This window comes from Octopus sinensis, linkage group LG4, assembly GCF_006345805.1.
Source record: "Octopus sinensis linkage group LG4, ASM634580v1, whole genome shotgun sequence".
Lineage (NCBI taxonomy): Eukaryota > Metazoa > Mollusca > Cephalopoda > Octopoda > Octopodidae > Octopus > Octopus sinensis.
Window position 1 is genome coordinate 100,910,796 of NC_043000.1, and position 17,500 is coordinate 100,928,295.

The 17,500-nt window shown below is 37.6% G+C and overlaps 1 protein-coding gene across 1 annotated transcript in view; it reads left to right on the top strand.

The window, feature by feature from the left end:
• The window catches only part of LOC115210886 (beta-1,4-N-acetylgalactosaminyltransferase bre-4), a 969,826-nt gene that overhangs the window by 613 nt on the left and 951,713 nt on the right, over positions 1-17,500 (top strand). The window lies entirely within an intron of this gene.

Genomic DNA, 17,500 nt, shown 5'->3' on the forward strand with positions numbered 1-17,500 from the left:
GTCAGATGTGGCTAAGATTTCAATGTTGCGACTGTTTACTTTCAGCATAACAATTTTTGACTGTAAGTTTTGGTCAAAATATTCAACTTGCATGCCAGAAAATATGCCATGTTAACTTGTTATTTTTTTATATTGAATTGGTTATTTTTACAGCTGTTTCGTTGATGTCTTTGTTAATAACAATAATGATGATCCTGTAATTGCTCTTATTGTTAATGTATCATAGCTGTTAAGACAATGAATTGGCAAAAAGGTGAGAGCATAGGATAGAAATGACCTTGGAAGTCTTAGTTCCAACCCTCTATCTCTGTTTGAATTCAAATCCTACAGAGACTAACTTTTCTTTTCATTCTTTCAGGATCTGATAAATATAATATTAGTCCCAGGTAGGAGTATTGGGGCCATCCCACCACCTACCTTTAACAAGGCAGGGCAAGCAGAGCTCCTCTGTCTAAAGGGCTATGGTGAAAGTGGTTGTGTGGTAGACGAGTCTGAAAGGATTAAAGGAAGACGCCTTCCTCTTCAGCCAAGCCCTCACCGACCATTTTAAAGTTCCACTTGGGAAGGAATGTGAAGGTGGAGGAGTGCTATCTCCCAGTGAATTTGTGAAAAGATGGGTAGCTACGGCAAAAATAGTTAGAGTGAATGGTCCCACTCTAAGCATGTGCTTGTATATTGGAGAGAAACATCATGTCTTTGATAATCAGGGTAATCCTAGATCTGGCCATGTTCTAACAGCACAGCCAATTCACTGCCATATATTTGTTGTTTGATGCCACAGTATTTTCTTTTTGGTGGGTGGGGGGTCACAAATTGAATTGATTTTCAATTATTGGACAAAATCAAACATTTCACCCACAAGATTCATTTATAAGGATGTTTAATGAAAGAAAAAAGAAGTACAAAAATAAATGTCATTTGACCACTCCTGTGTGAGACGTGTGGCCATTGTAAGAATTTAAAGCTGCTATTGGGAGCAGAGCTTTTGATTTAGGGTAGGGATCAGTGGAGTTTGTCATGAACAGGGCCATTGTGTTGCAAAAGTAGGGAATGAAAACTGTTCGCGAAAGTGGAGACTGTAATGAAGTGTTGAAAGAATCACAGGAAGTATAAGATTATGAATTTCAAGTGATTGTAAGGAGTATAGGTTACTGAGTTGAGAAAGCTGTAAAGAGTATACAGTTGTAGAGTTGAGACTCATGTAAAGAACATATCATCATAGTGTCTAGGTAGTTGCAAGAAGTGTATGGTTGAAGATTTGAGTCAGGTTATGGACTATGCATAGGAGTGTGAGTTTATAGAGATGTGTTTGTAGAGTTAAGATACTCCAATAAGGTACCAGTGCTGTGCTGTTCAGCCTTGTGTAAATTTATGTAAGTCTTGTGTTATTTATTGCACATAATCATCTATATGTAATTTGTTAGAATCACATTGGTTACGAAACAACTGTAACCAATATTAAACTTATGCTATATTGATATCTTCATCTTCTTGTTTTATATATGTGTGTGCATGTGCGTGCGAGTGTGCATGCATATGTTATTGTTCATGTGTATATGTGCATGTGTGTGTAAGTGTATGTGTCTATGTGTTTGTGTGTGATGTTTATATATATATATATATATATATATATATATATATATGTTCAAGACAAAGCATAAATAATGGTTGTTGCATATATCTTTATTGAAGTAAATTTGACTTACAACTGTTTCCAGTAGTCACAAAGAGTTCAGTATTGATTGGTTTACTAAATCGGCCTATTGATCAGTTGAGAAGAATTGATATGTATGTATGTATACATACATACATACATAGATACATACATACATACATACATACACTGAACTATTGAAGAATATGTATGTATGTATACATACATACATACATACATACATACATACATACATACATACATACATACATACATACATACATACATACATACATACATACATACATACACTGAACTATTGAAGAATCTACAGCTACTCTATCCAGATTACAAGTTCAAATTTATACCTGTAATTATTTGGATACTGGCATATGTAACACACTGCCTACATACCAACTTGAGAAATTAAGCTTCTCAAAACCAGAAAGGAGTAAGCTGATTCAAAGTCTACTGATCCAAGCCATCACCAGAACTGTAAAAATTTTTCAGTAGTTTATCAATTTAAGTATATATGAACATGTTTGGACATACAACTATATGCATGAAAATACATAAAAAATCATACAAATCTGCACATATACATACATGTATACCAAAGTAACCTGTTGATCTTGAAATTCCAATGAGGGTTAGATCTAGGTTAGAAACTGTCTCTTTCTCTATTACCAAGAAATCTTGAAATAAAATTGAATAATGACATACATGCATATTTAATGGTGTATAAGATACATTTTTTTTTCCAAATATATTCCTCAAAGAAAATTCATCCAAGTTCTTATATGCTGTGTTGAGCCTATTGTATATGCTTTCATTAACTAAAATCAAATTATGCTGAATATGTTCTGCTGAAATTCAGATACATCTAATATGCCTGATATGCTCATGCATCTTTTATGCAATCAAATATGATGTGTATGTGTGTGTGTGTGTGTGTGTGTGTGTGTGCAATAGATTGAGATTATTTAATCATGATAATGAGCAGGTTTACAGTTATGATGGTCACATGACAAAGAGAATTCACAAATTGAGAAGAAATTTTTGAATCTACATATCAGGATACGCCGAAGGAATTTGATTTGTCAGCATCATGGATACGAGATTATGGCATCTGAGTTGCCATCACAAGCATCATAATTCTGGGAACAAAATTGTTATGAAAGTACAATGATATTGAGGGAAAAATTCTACTGTTTAATATTTCATATATTCATGCATTTGAAAATAAGGGGCAGAGGGAATTAAGAGATAAATAAGTATTGATGCACTGATATCTACACCTTAATGTATCTGTGTGGGGTAAAATGGAATACAAAGGACTACCAAAAGTTTAGGTACAAATCATTTTAAAATAAAATACTTGTATGTGTGTGTGTGTGTGTGTCTGTCTGTATATATATATATGTTAATTAATGACCCCCTTCGGTCAGACACTGACCATGGGTTTGCACCTAGAGAGTTACCCTCTGAGGCACAAGTCTGGGCAAGGTTGTTTTATGGAAGACCAGCAGTCGCCCATGCATACCGGCCTCCCCTCTCCACGTCACCGATGTTGTCCAAGGGAAAGGCAAGGGCCGATACAGCTTGGCACCTGTGACGTCGCAACTCATTTCTACAGCTGAGTGAACTGGAGCAACGTGAAATAAAGTGTCTTGCTCAAGAACACAACACGCAGCCCGGTCCGGGATTATATATATATATATATATATGCATGTATATAATTTTCTGAATCTTCAGATTTTTTCAGTATGCTAGGCCACAGGTTTATATTGATATTAATCCAATTAATATCAATTTTTACCCTTATATTTTAAAATTCAACATTCTAATATCTGAAAGCTGATGAACGAACTAAATTGTTTCTCCATTTTCTTATTTGTATTATATATATACACACATATATATATATACACACACACACACATATATATATGTGTGTGTGTGTGTATTTATATATTAATCAAAGTATAGAGTATTATGGATCCATTGCAGTTGATCTTAGCAATCGGTTTCACACCAGATATTAGATAACTGGATAGTTGTGTAATACATGTACTCTTCAGAGATGTCAGGTGAGGGGAAAATCATACATACATACATTAGTAAATATATACATACGTCCATACATATATGTGGTATGTGTGTGTGGGCAGTGGGGGGAGTGATGGTGTTGGTGATGGTGATGATGATGATGATGACAACAGTGACAAGAATAACGGCAAATATGACAATGATCTTAGTAAAGGGTATGATGATGATGTTGATGATGTTGATGATGGTGGTGGTGGTGATGGTGATAATGATGATGAGGGGAGGAGAATGGATGGAGGTGGTGATGAGGAGGATAATGATGATGATGATGATGATGACGATGATGACGATGACGACGATGACGATGATGACGACGATGACAGCAACAATGATATTTTTCAATTTGCCTTTTTGTTTTCTCTGAAGAGATGACCAGCAACCATGGTAGCATTAATATTCTGCTTTAACCTATCACAAATTAATTGATGACTAAAAGAGAGGATGACAAGGATACTAGTGAGTCAGAAATCCATGTGTGGAGAGCAGAGCGCAGAGCTCTGTGTTTTGTTCTTGAGCAAGACACTTTATTTCGCATCGCTCCAGTTCACTCAGCTGTAAAGATGAGTTGCAAAATCACTTTTTATTTTCCAAATATATTCCTCAAAGGAAAAATCATCTGAGGTTTTATATGCTGAGTTGAGCCTATAGTATTATGGATCCATTGCAGTTGATCTTAGCAATCGGTTTCACACCAGATATTAGATAACTGGATGGTTGTGTAATACACGTACTCTTCAGAGATGTCAGGTGAGGGGAAAATCATACATACATACATTAGTAAATATATACATACGTCCATACATATATGTGGTATGTGTGTGTGAAATTTTCCTGAATATGCTCTGCTGAAATTCAGATCAACTTCTGCCTTTCTTGGATAACATTAGTAGCATGGAGATGAGAGGCTGGCATGCTTGGGCAACTGCTGGGCTTTCATAAACAACCTTGCCCACCCTTGTGCCTTGGAAAAGAACAGTTTAGGTGCACCCCATGATCATTCATGACCTGAAGGTGTCCTTCTTTTAGGGTGATTGTGTGAGAAGCAGCAATACTGTCCTAACTATGGTAGTACTTCTCCATTATTGATCTCATATTATTGATCTTTGTAAGACAACCAGTAATTGCTTGGGGCTAGATTATTTCCTCACTCTGATGAGAAAAGGCTTGCAAATGGGGTGCTTAATTATGTGGATTTACTGGTGTAGATCGGCAATGACGGTGCAAAAGCATAGTGTTTGATGTGATAGTAATCGTGTTGTGTTGTTGTTGGTGGTGATGATGGTGACTGTGGTGGTGGCAGTGATTGGAGTAGCAGTGATGGTGGTGGCAGTGATGGTGGTGGCAGTGGTGATGCTGGTTGTGGTTGTGGTGGTGGTGGTGGTGGTTGTGGTAGTGCTGGTTGTGGTGGTGGGGTACTGCTGCTGCTGCTGGTTGTGGTGTTGGTGGTGGTTGTCGTGGTAGTGGTGTTGGTGTTGGTGGTGAGAGTGGTGGTGGCGACAATGGTGTTAATGGGGGTAGTGGTGGTTGTTGCCATCATTGTGGTATTGGTGTAGTGATGATGGTGGTGGTGGTGGTGTTAGTGGGTGATATTGGTTGTGTTGGTGAGGGTGGTATTGGTAGTGGTGTTGGTGTTGGTGGTGAGAGTGGTGGTAGAGGCAATGGGGGGGGGGTAGTGGTGTTAGTGGTGGTAGTCGTCGCCAGCATTGTGGTATTGGTGGTGGTGGCACTGATGATGATGATGGATGGATGATGATAATATTGCTTCACAATACTGCTGATGATGAGGACAACATTGATGACCATGATTAATGACAATGGTATTGGTGGTGGTGGTGGTGGTGGTGGTGGTGGTGGTGGTGGTGGTGGTGGTGATGGTGGTGGTGGTTGTGGTGATGATGTTGGCAATGATAACAAACACAATATGATGGAAGATGATAGCTTTGGGTGATGGTGATAATGACAATGTCAGCAACAATGACAATGAAAATGATGGTGATGGTGATGGTGATGATGATGATGAGGAGGAGGAGGAGGAGAAGGAGGATTGGTGGTGGTGATGGTGGTGATGAGGAGGAGAATGAGGATGATGTGGATGATGAGGAGGAGGAGGAGAAGGAGGATTGGTGGTGGTGATGGTGGTGATGAGGAGGAGAATGAGGATGATGTGGATGATGAGGAGGAGGAGGAGAAGGAGGATTGGTGGTGGTGATGGTGGTGATGAGGAGGAGAATGAGGATGATGTGGATGATGAGGAGGAGGAGGAGAAGGAGGATTGGTGGTGGTGATGGTGGTGATGAGGAGGAGAATGAGGATGATGTGGATGATGAGGAGGAGGAGGAGGAGGATGACAGCAGCAATGATGATGATAATGTTGATGATGAAAATGATGATGATGATGATGATTGGTGGTGGTGGTGGTGGTGGTGGTGGTGGTACTGCTGCTCCAGGGAGGGGGCAGTTGTGCTACTACTGCTGCTGTTGCTGCTTCTGTTGCTGCTGCTACAGTTCCTGATACTGATGCTGGTGCTTGTGGGTGGTTCGATGAAGGAGAAGAAATCCTGAAATGTCAAGTGGTTTGCCTAAAGAAGATTTCTCTTGTAATATCGGACACCATCAGCATCCCAGCAGTGTGCATGCTTGTGAGTGAATGTGTGTGTGTGTGTGCGTGCGTGTGTGTGTGTGTGTGTGTGCGTGTGTGTGTGTTTGTATGTGCACATGCATGCATGAGTGTGTGCACGTGTGTGATGGCAGTTTATGTGCTGTTTCTGTGTGTGTGCATATGTTAATGTGTATGCATATGTACAATATAAGTTTATACATGCATAGGTGTGTGTGTGTGTGTGTGTGTGTGTGTGTGTGTGTGTGTGTGTATAAATGTGTATCTGAGTGATCTATGAGGTTGACTGCATCGTTCAGACTTTCCAATATTTAATGGAACGAAATAAATAAATACATAAATATAAAAAAAAAAACACATCTGAAGAAAGGAATATAGAGTTACCATATAGTGTGTATGTGTATGTGTATTTATGTATGAGTCCATTGCTGTGTGTGTGTGTGTGTGTGTGTGTTGTGTGTGTGTGTGTGTGTGTGTGTATAAATGTGTATCTGAGTGATCTATGAGGTTGACTGCATCGTTCAGACTTTCCAATATTTAATGGAACGAAATAAATAAATACATAAATATAAAAAAAAAAACACATCTGAAGAAAGGAATATAGAGTTACCATATAGTGTGTATGTGTATGTGTATTTATGTATGAGTCCATTGCTGTGTGTGTGTGTGTGTGTGTGTGTGTGTGTGCATGTGTATACACGTGCATGGGTGTGTGTCTTTGTGTGAGTACATGTATTTGTGTGCACACCTGAGTTGTTACATTGAATGTCATTATTACCATTCTTGTTGTCATCATCATCATCATCATTATATCAAGTTCATCATCATCATCGTCATCATCACTATAACTTCAGCACCGTCATCATCATCATCATAAGCATAATCATTGTCGTCAGCATCGTCATTACTGTTGTTGTTGTCGTTGTCATTGTCATTGCAATTGTCATCGTTGTTTAGCATCATCATTGTCCTTCTCCACTTCTTCATTATCATCATCATCATCATCATCGGCATCGACCTGGCTGGAATGCCTTTAATCAATAGGCCCTGGGCTACACAATAACGTCATGCTTGCCACCATCACCGTCACCATCACTACCAACACCAGCGTCACCATTATCATCATTATCACTGTCATCATTGTAATTGACATTATTGTTGACATCATCGCCACCATCCTGCTTCTCCTCCTCCTCCTCCTCTTCATCATCATCATCGTCGTCATCATCCTGGCTGGAATGCTTTTAATCTGAGTTAACTTAGGGCTACACAACATCACATTTGCTACCCCCATCATCATCATTATTATCATCATCATCGTTAATATGTGCAATACATTAACCAGACACTCTCCCTTAATGAACCACAAAAGGAGCTTCTAAGTGGCCTTCTAAACAAGATGCTATAGAAACAGGTGCAAAATACCCCAAAAGCCACCACGACCACCACCATAAGCCACATGTTATTGTCTTAAGAATTGGAAGGGTACATTGCTTACTGTAGTACCAGATACAGAATGTAAGGAAATGAAAAAGAAAGGAAAAAAAGATATGGGAGTAAATAAAGTCTCCTTTACTGATGAAACTTGATATCGTTATTTGGGACTTCCCAACCACATGGTTCTAGGTTCGGTCCCACTGCATGGAACCTTAGGCGAGTGTCTTCTACTATAGTCTTGGGTCAACCAAAACCTTGTGAATAGATCTGGTAGGCAGAAACTGAAAGACACCAGGCATATATATATCTTCTTTTATTCATTTATACTTTTATATTCTTATTCTTTTACTTGTTTCAGTCATTTGACTGTGGCCATGCTGCATCACTGCCTTTAGTCGAGCAAATCGACCCCAGGACTTATTCTTTGTAAACCTAGTACTTATTCTATCAGTCTCTTTTGCCGAACCGCTAAGTTATTGGGACGTAAACACACCAGCATCGGTTGTCAAGCGATATGGGGGGAGGCAAACACAAACACACAACATATACACACGCATACATATATATATGTATACATATATACAATGGGTTTCTTTCAGTTTCCGTCTACCAAACCCACTCACAAGGCTTTGATCAGCCCGAGGCTATAGTAGAAGATACTTGCCCAAGGTGCAACGCAGTGGGAATGAACCCATAACCATGTGATTGGTAAGCCAGCTACTCACCACACAGCCACTCCTGCACCTGTATATATATATATATATATGGGCATGGCTGTGTGGTTAGGGAGCTTTCTTCCTAGCTACATGGTTTCAGGTTCAGTCCAACCGCGTGGCACTTTGGGCAAGAGTCTTCTGCTATAGCCCCGGGCTGACTGAAGTTTTGTGATTGAATTTGGTAGGCAGAAGTTACTGCCATGTGTGTATATATCCGTGTAGGTGCTTGTGCCTCTCTGAAAGATAGATAGATAGATAGATAGATAGACAGACAGACAGACAGACAGACAGATAAATAGATATACATACATATATTGCTATATTTTGGGCTGGTCATTTTACGACTATCCTGAAATATAACAGTATCTGTTTCAACATACAGTTTCACATCAGGACACAAAGTCATAAGTGTGTATATATATATATATATATATATATATGGATACATATAGATAAATATATATCAGCAAATATATTATGAATTATAAAAATTAACCCCCCACACACACTCACAAAAAATACCTAAATATCAGGTATAAAAATGGAATTTTTACACAATTTTTTCTGTTTTGTTTTTCTTTTTTCATTCTCTCTCCATTTTTACCCCTTCTCAATCCTTTCTGTCAAAGAGCATAGGCTTGAAATGTCAAAGACTTTTCCATTCTTCCCGAGCATCAAACTAATACACCAGCTTGTTGTTCCCTCACCTGTCTTCATTTTTTACATTCTGTAAATTTGAACTATATATATATATGTATATATATATATGTATATATATATATATACAACTACCGTCAGAAATTAATTAGCACCCTTGATTTGCTCACCATGAAGCATGGTGGGGGTGGTCTGATGGTGTGAGGGGCGTTCAGCTACAGTGGTGTTGGGCGGCTCTATGCCGTCGAAGGCAACATCAACGCAGCAAAGTACGTTGAGATAGTACAGGATACCTCTTGGTGGCGAGGAGTACGTGCTGGCCAGTCACCTGACTGAACCCTATTGAGAACCCTGGAGTCGATTGGTAGGGATTTGAATGTGCAGCAATACAGGAACCGACACGAGCTGTTTGGGGCACTTCTTGCTGCATGAGGGGCCATCCCTGCACAGTACCTGCAGGCACTCATAGACAGCATGCCGACCCGCGTAGCAGCTGTCATTGCTGCCAAGGAGGAGGAGCAACAAGATATTGACTAAATTTCACGATTAATAACAATTATGTGGTGTGCTGGGATATGTTTTAATAAATTTTTGATTAAAAACGAGTTTGTTTCTGATAATAAGTTAATTAAATTAAGAAAATGTAAGAAAATGTAGAAATTTGAGAAGTGCTAATTAATTTCCGACGCAAGTGTATATATATATATATATAGGCGCATGAGTGACTACATGACGCAACATTAAAAAAATCATCTTTATGAATTTATTGTAGGTGCATGCATGGTTGTGTGGTAAGAAACTTGCTTCCTAACCACATGGTTCGAGGTTCAGTCCCACTGTGTTGCACTATTGTCTCGGGCTAACCAAAACCTTGTCAGGGGATTTGGTAGATGGAAACTGAAAGAACCCTGTCGTATATAATTATATATATGTAAGCATGTATATATATATGTATATGTGTGGAGTGTTAGTGTGTCTGTGTTTGTCTCCTCCACTCTTGCTTGACAACTGCTAGTGATTGATAGAATAAGTACTAAGCTTACAAAAAATATGTCCTGGGGTCGATTTATTCAGCTAAAGGTGGTGCTGCAACATGGCTGCATTCAAATGACTGAAACAAGTAAGAATATTTATATGTATATTATATATATATATATATATATATATATATATATATGTATGTATATTTTTTTAATACAAATAAATGAAAGAATGGAGTTGAACGACGATTTAACAAAATTCCTTTATTTTTGACATATGTTCGAAGGCTGCATATTCCTAATTTCGAAGGAATAAGGGGTGCATTATTCTGCCTTCTCATCAGGAAAAACAAGGAACTTATGTCAGCATCAAGATGAACAAAAACTTTTAGATGACTGCCCACACGGAGCCCATAGCTATGGGCTCCGTGTGGGCAGTCGGGCTCCGTGTGGGCAGTCGGGCTCCGTGTGGGCAGTCGGGCTCCGTGTGGGCAGTCGGGCTCCGTGTGGGCAGTCGGGCTATGTGTGGGCAGTCATCTAAAAGTTTTTGTTCATCTTGATGCTGACATAAGTTCCTTGTTTTTCCTGATGAGAAGGCGGCATAATGCACCCCTTATTCCTTCGAAATTAGGAATATGCAGCCTTCAAAACATATGTCGAGAATAAAGTAATTTTGTTAAATCGTCGTTCAACTCCATTCTTTCATTTATTTGTATTAAAAAAACACACAAATTTCCACACGAAAGCATGTGATCTCTGCCCTTGGCATGTAGCTTCAACTGTGTTTTTCTGACGTGAATTTGCTACCCAGGTATTGGTTAACCGAATTATCCATACTAAGATAATTCATTCAACTACTTATATATATGTATATATATATATATATATATATATATATATATATATATGATTTACAAGATAAGGGCAAAAGAAAAATTCTTTTGTCAAATATGCCAAAAAAAAGACAAAACTTTTCAATAACCATTATAATTTATGCATCTCGAAACAAACAGATAGAAATCTCTAAAAAATTCGTTATTACCATATTGGTCCAATTTCGGGGTTAATTGATAATAAATCTTCCCCTCTTCAGCGGCAAATACGCGAGATATAAGTGAAATACTTACTCATACCCACGAAAAAAGCAAGCACTAAGTCCTGAGCAGACATTTCACTTAGATCTCGCGTATTTGCCGCTGAAGAGGGGAAAATTTATTATTAATTAACCCCGAAATTGGACCAATACGGTAATAACGAATTTTTTAGAGATTTCTATTGGTTTGTTTCGAGACGCATAAATTATAATGGTTATTGAAAAGTTTTGTCTTTTTTTCGGTATATTTGGCATTAGAATTTTTCTTTTGCCCTTATCTTGTAAATTATTTATAAATTTAACCTTTAAAGGTATTTTTTGATATGCTGGCCATTGATAAAATTTTTTTCCCGAAAAAAATTTTATCCTACATTAGTTATATATATATATATATATGTATGTATATTAATTAACCCCAATGGGCTTCTTTTAGTTTCCGTCTACAAAATCCCCTCACAAGGTCTTGGTTGGCCCAAGGCTATAGTAGAAAACACTTGCCCAAAATGCCAAGCAGTGGGACTGAACCTGGAACCATGTGGTTAGGAAGCAAGCTTCTTACCACACAGCCACACCTGCACCTACCATAAATTCATAAAAATGATTTATTTCATGTTACGTCATTTTGCTAGTTAAGTTGTGTCTCAATACCAATTACCGATGTGTGTTGAGATATGCCTGTATATTGTTACAGATGTTAGCTACCATGCAGACGTGAGTATCTTTTTCAAAATCAGTGACAGGGTGAATGGACAGCTTCTTTGAAACGTTACCTTATCTTTTATATCGGTGTGTGAATATATATGTACAGATATTCAAGATATGCTGTACTTATGCATGAATACACGTAGATATACACGGATATAGAAGTTTGGAGACCCAGACTTTTGATGTTGATAATGTTGGTTAATATTTGCTTCGTCAGGTCTCTTGCTCCCATTCTCTCTTTCTCCAACCCACCCATTCTCTATCTCATTCTCTCTCTTTCTCTCCATCTCCAACACTCTCATTCTCTCTCTCCCTCCATTTCCAACCCTCTAATTCTCTCTCTCTCTTTATCTCCAACTCTCCCATTCTCTCTCTCCATCTCCAGCCCTCTCATTCTCTCTCTTCCCATCTCTCTTTCCCCCACTCACTCCATCCCCCTTTTCTCACCTCTTTTCTTGCACACCCTCTCTCTTACTCTCACCCTTTCTCCCTCCATCCTCTCATTCTCTCTCTCCTCTCGTACCCTCTCTCTTACTCTCACTTTCCATCCCTCTCCCTCTCATCCCTTCTCTTTCACTCTCATTCTCTCTCCTCTCCCTCTCATTCTCTCTCTCCATCCCTCTCATTCTCTCTCTATCCCTCTTTCACCATCTCATTCCATCCCCTTTCTCTCTTTCCACTCCTTTCTCACCCTCCCTCTCACTTTCCACCCCTTTCTCTGTCACCTTTTCCCTCTCCATCCCCTCATTCTCTCTGCATCTCCCTCTCCCCCCTCTCCTCTCTCTCACTCTCTCTTTCCAAGATAAAGTTAAACCCAGATAAGCTGTCACATTATTGATAATGATGATGATGATGATGATGATAACGACGACTAGTGGCGTGGTAGTATTAGTGATGGTGATGATGATAATGATGATGATGATGATGCTGATGATGATGAGTTTTGTTTTAAACAGTTCAAGGAGATATTTCATGAAACAGCAAAAAAGAAAACAATGCATAAAAAAATCTAAGCCTCCTCCCCCCCTCATACACACACATGTGTGCTCGTACACACACACACACACACACACACACACACTCCAAAATATAAAAAATATCATAAAATGCCAAATGTCAGCAACAGACAGTTGCAAAGTTCATGTAGGAAATAAATTGATTAAAATCGAATTTTCTTTTTCTTGAATTCGTTGTAGTTGCAATAAGCATTAAACATTCATGTTTATTATAACATGTACATTAATGAAAAAATAATAATAATAATAATAATAATAATAATAATAATAATAATGATAATAATAATAATAATAATAATAATAATAACATTGTTTTGTGCAGATATGTATTTATGCATGTATGTCCATTCATTTAATATCGATTTTAACATGCTAGCATGGTAAAATGGATGTTAAACAGAGTAGGGTAGATATCTGAGACAGAATTTTTATGGATAGCTGCTCTTCCTGTTGCTAACCCTTAACTGATTTGCAAATTGTTTTTATTTATTTTTTTTCTTATTACAAATGTGTTTGAAAGTGCAGAATGATTGATCGTAATGTCATTGAGGAATGACGACATTATCACCGTTTTGTTCAAATGGTAACAAGTGTGAAATACCAATATCTGCACACAACACACACACACACACAGAAATTACAACAGGCTTCCTACAATTTCCCATGCTGTACAGTGTGACTAAATGCCAAATCATGCAGTTGAGCAGTGATATATATATATATACTTTCTCTCTCTCTCTCTCTCTCACACACACACACACAGATTTATAATTGTATAAAATATGATTATAATTAAGGACATAGAGGAGACCATGCTTATGCCGAAAATAGAAGCTAAATCGTCAAACCACTTCAAATCATCACTTTTATAGTACACACATGTTGAAATCGACGGATTTGAAATGATTTAAAGGTTTAGGGTCTATTTTCAGATATATGAATATATAGCTGATTATATTAATTTATATATACGTATGTATATATATATATATAATAGGTGCAGGAGTGGCTGTGTGGTAAGTAGCTTGCTTACCAACCACATGGTTCCGGGTTCAGCCCCACTGCATGGCATCTTAGGCAAGTGTCTTCTACTATAGCCTCAGGCTGACCAAAGCCTTGTGAGTGGATTTGGTAGACGGAAACTGATAGAAGCCCGTCGTATATATATTATATATAGGTAAACAGTAAAAATAATTACAGACAGGGAAAGAACATGAAACACCACAGAGACGACACAAGAACCAAGGACGGGACATTCGAAGCCCTCAGTCATCAGTCAAGAACCAGATCATCTTAGCAATTTCGGCTGATTAATCTTGAGATGCTCCGATATGGCCAGCAAGCCAAGGGGAAATCTAAGCCAAGCGCATTAGATCCCTGGAAGAAAGCTTCGAATGTATACACCGCGGATGGACAACGAACGAAGTACATAAACAAAAATACAGAATACGTGACACCAATAAGAATACAAAAACGTAAAAACAATAACGGTAAAAATAAAAATAAAAATAAAAAACAACAAAACAAAACCAGGACGTGGGACAAGGGTCTTTCGACAGGACGCGTTAAGTATGGGGCTGGCTCTGAAGTTGTGCCTAATGGCAGGGAGGGAGACGAAAAAAGGTTGTTCTGCGGCTGCTGAAAACGAAAAGAGCGCTCAACGGCGGCTAGCTGTCACGTGAGAACAGAAGACAGGAGAAAGGGACAGAGAAAAGAGAGAGGAAGGTGGGACGAGGGAGGAGAAGAAAGAGACAGATCGAGGAGGCTGGAGGTGAGAGAGATAGAGAAACGTAGAAGGGGGGGGAGAACGGAGGAGAGGGAAGAAAGGAAGGGGAATAAGGGAGGAGAGAGAGAGAGAGAGAAAAAGAGACAGATTAAGAGTCGTATCAAGCTAGAGAAAAAAATACTACTTATCGTATAAGGTCAATTGTGGATACTAGCCGCCGATTATATAGGTAAACAGTAAAAATAATTACAGACATGGACAAGAACATGAAACACCACAGAGACGACAAGAACCACAGGACGGGACATTCGAAGCCCTCAGTCATCAGTCAAGAACCAGATCATCTTAGCAATTTCGGCTGATTAATTTGAGATTGCTCCGATATGGCCAGCCAATCTGCTCTTTTTCTATATATATATATGCATGTGTGTGTTATATATATATATATATATATAATATACTATATATAATATGCATGTGTGTGGTGTTATATATATATATATATATATTATAAGTTAATAAACATGAAAACACCAAGAGAAAACACAACAACGCGAGGGGACGTGGAACAAATATAGTATTATTGGACATATATATATATATATATATATATATATATATATATATATGATCATCACTTAACGTCCATTTTCCATGCTGGCATGGGTTGGATGGTTTGACATGGAGCTGGCTAGCAGGATTGCTGTCCAAACTCCAACTGTCTGTTGTGGCATGATGAGTACTTATATGATGCATACATCAGTGTATGCCTTTGTCTTTTGTTTGTCCCCCCCACCACCACCACTTGACAATTGGTGTTGTTTATTTACATCCCTGTAACTTAATGGTTTGGCAAAAGGGGTCCAACAGAATATATATTAGTCTTAAAAATAAGTACTGTGATTTGATTTGTTCGTTAAAACAACAAAGTGGATGATTGATGATGATGATGATGATGATGATGATGATGATGATGATGATTATGATGACGATGATGATGATGATGATGATGATGAATATGTCCAATATGTTAGAAGTTGCCTACCAGTGATTGAGAACATATTTCCAAATAGATTTATATGTCATGCTACAGAAAACTAAATCTACTACATTTATTTCAGGTAAAAATGAAAATAATAATTTTAATAGAATTTCTACAATTGAATTATAACTAAAGAGATGTATGTTTATCATTTATCATTTAAAGATGTGATGTATTTTCATGTTTTTATCCTGCACTTTGCAATCAACATTTGTTTAACTTGTACAACACACACACACACACAAATGCACAAACACACATGCACACACACACACACATAGATATATAATAAATTTATGGATATGTATGTATATGTGCGTGTGTACATATATATATATGTTTGTGTACATACATTATATATATATATATGTGAGTGTGTGTATACATATATATATATATATATATAAATACGTAAATATAATATTCATATACATAAAAATGTGAGTGTGTTTATGTGTATATATATATTATATATATATATATATATATATGTTGGACCACTGAAATCAACACAGTGTTTTTTCGTCTCTCTCTTTTTATTTTCTCTTATTCCTTTCTGTCGAAGAGCATAGGCTTGAAACATAAAAGACTTTTCCAGTTTTCCCAAGTGTCACACTCATACACTTGCTTGTTGTTCCTACACCTGTCTTCATCTTTGTTTTTCTATAAACTTGAACTACATAAATATATATATATATAAAACCTATATATGTATGAATATATGAATATAAATACATGCACACACACACAAACGCACACACACACACACACATATATCAAATAACTAATGTCATATGATGTAGCTTTGAACAAGGTATATTTGTGTAAAGTCATGTTCAACATATTCCTTTGTAATTAGACGTGGTAAGATCTATCATTGCAAAAGTAGAAGAGACTAAGAACATTTTCCTCTTAAACTTGTGAAAATACATATTTTGTATTGGAGTCATGACTAACAAAAACAAAATGCATTTTGCTGAATTCATTATGTAGTTAAGAAACTTGTTTCGTAATCATGTGGTTTCAGGTTCTGTCCCACTCTAGGGCAAGCATTTTCTACTATAGCCCTAGACTACAACCATTACCGCATGAGTGAATTAGGGGATCAGAAACTGTGGGGAAGGCGGCGAGCTGGTAGAAATTTTAGCACGCCAGGCGAAATGCTTATCGTACTCTTTTGACGAACCACTAAGTTACAGGGACGTAAACACACCAGCATCGGCTGTCAAGCAATGTTGGGGGGACAAACACAGACAAACATACACATATATATATATATTATGCGATGGGCTTCTTTCAGTTTCCTTCTACTAAATCCACTCACAAGGCTTTGGTCAGCCCGAGGCTATAGTAGAAGACACTTGCCCAAGATGCCATGCAGTGGGACTGAACCCAGAACCATGTAGTTCGTAAGCAGGCTACTTACCACACAGCGATTCCTATACTTGTGTATGTATATATGTGTATGTATATATGTGTGTATATATGTGTATGTATATATGTGTATGTATATTTGCGTATATATTTATTTGTATATTTGTATGTCTGTCTATATGTGTGTGTATTTGTATGCATGTAGATATGCATGTCATTTTATGTGTGCATTTTTATATGTGTGTGTTTCGCAAGCTAAATGAAGTATCTAACTATAAGTATCTAACTAGAAGAATGCCAATCATTTCACTCTCTCTACCTCTATCTATTTTTCCCATTCTTTCTCTCCAATTTTCTGTTTCTTTCATTTTTTT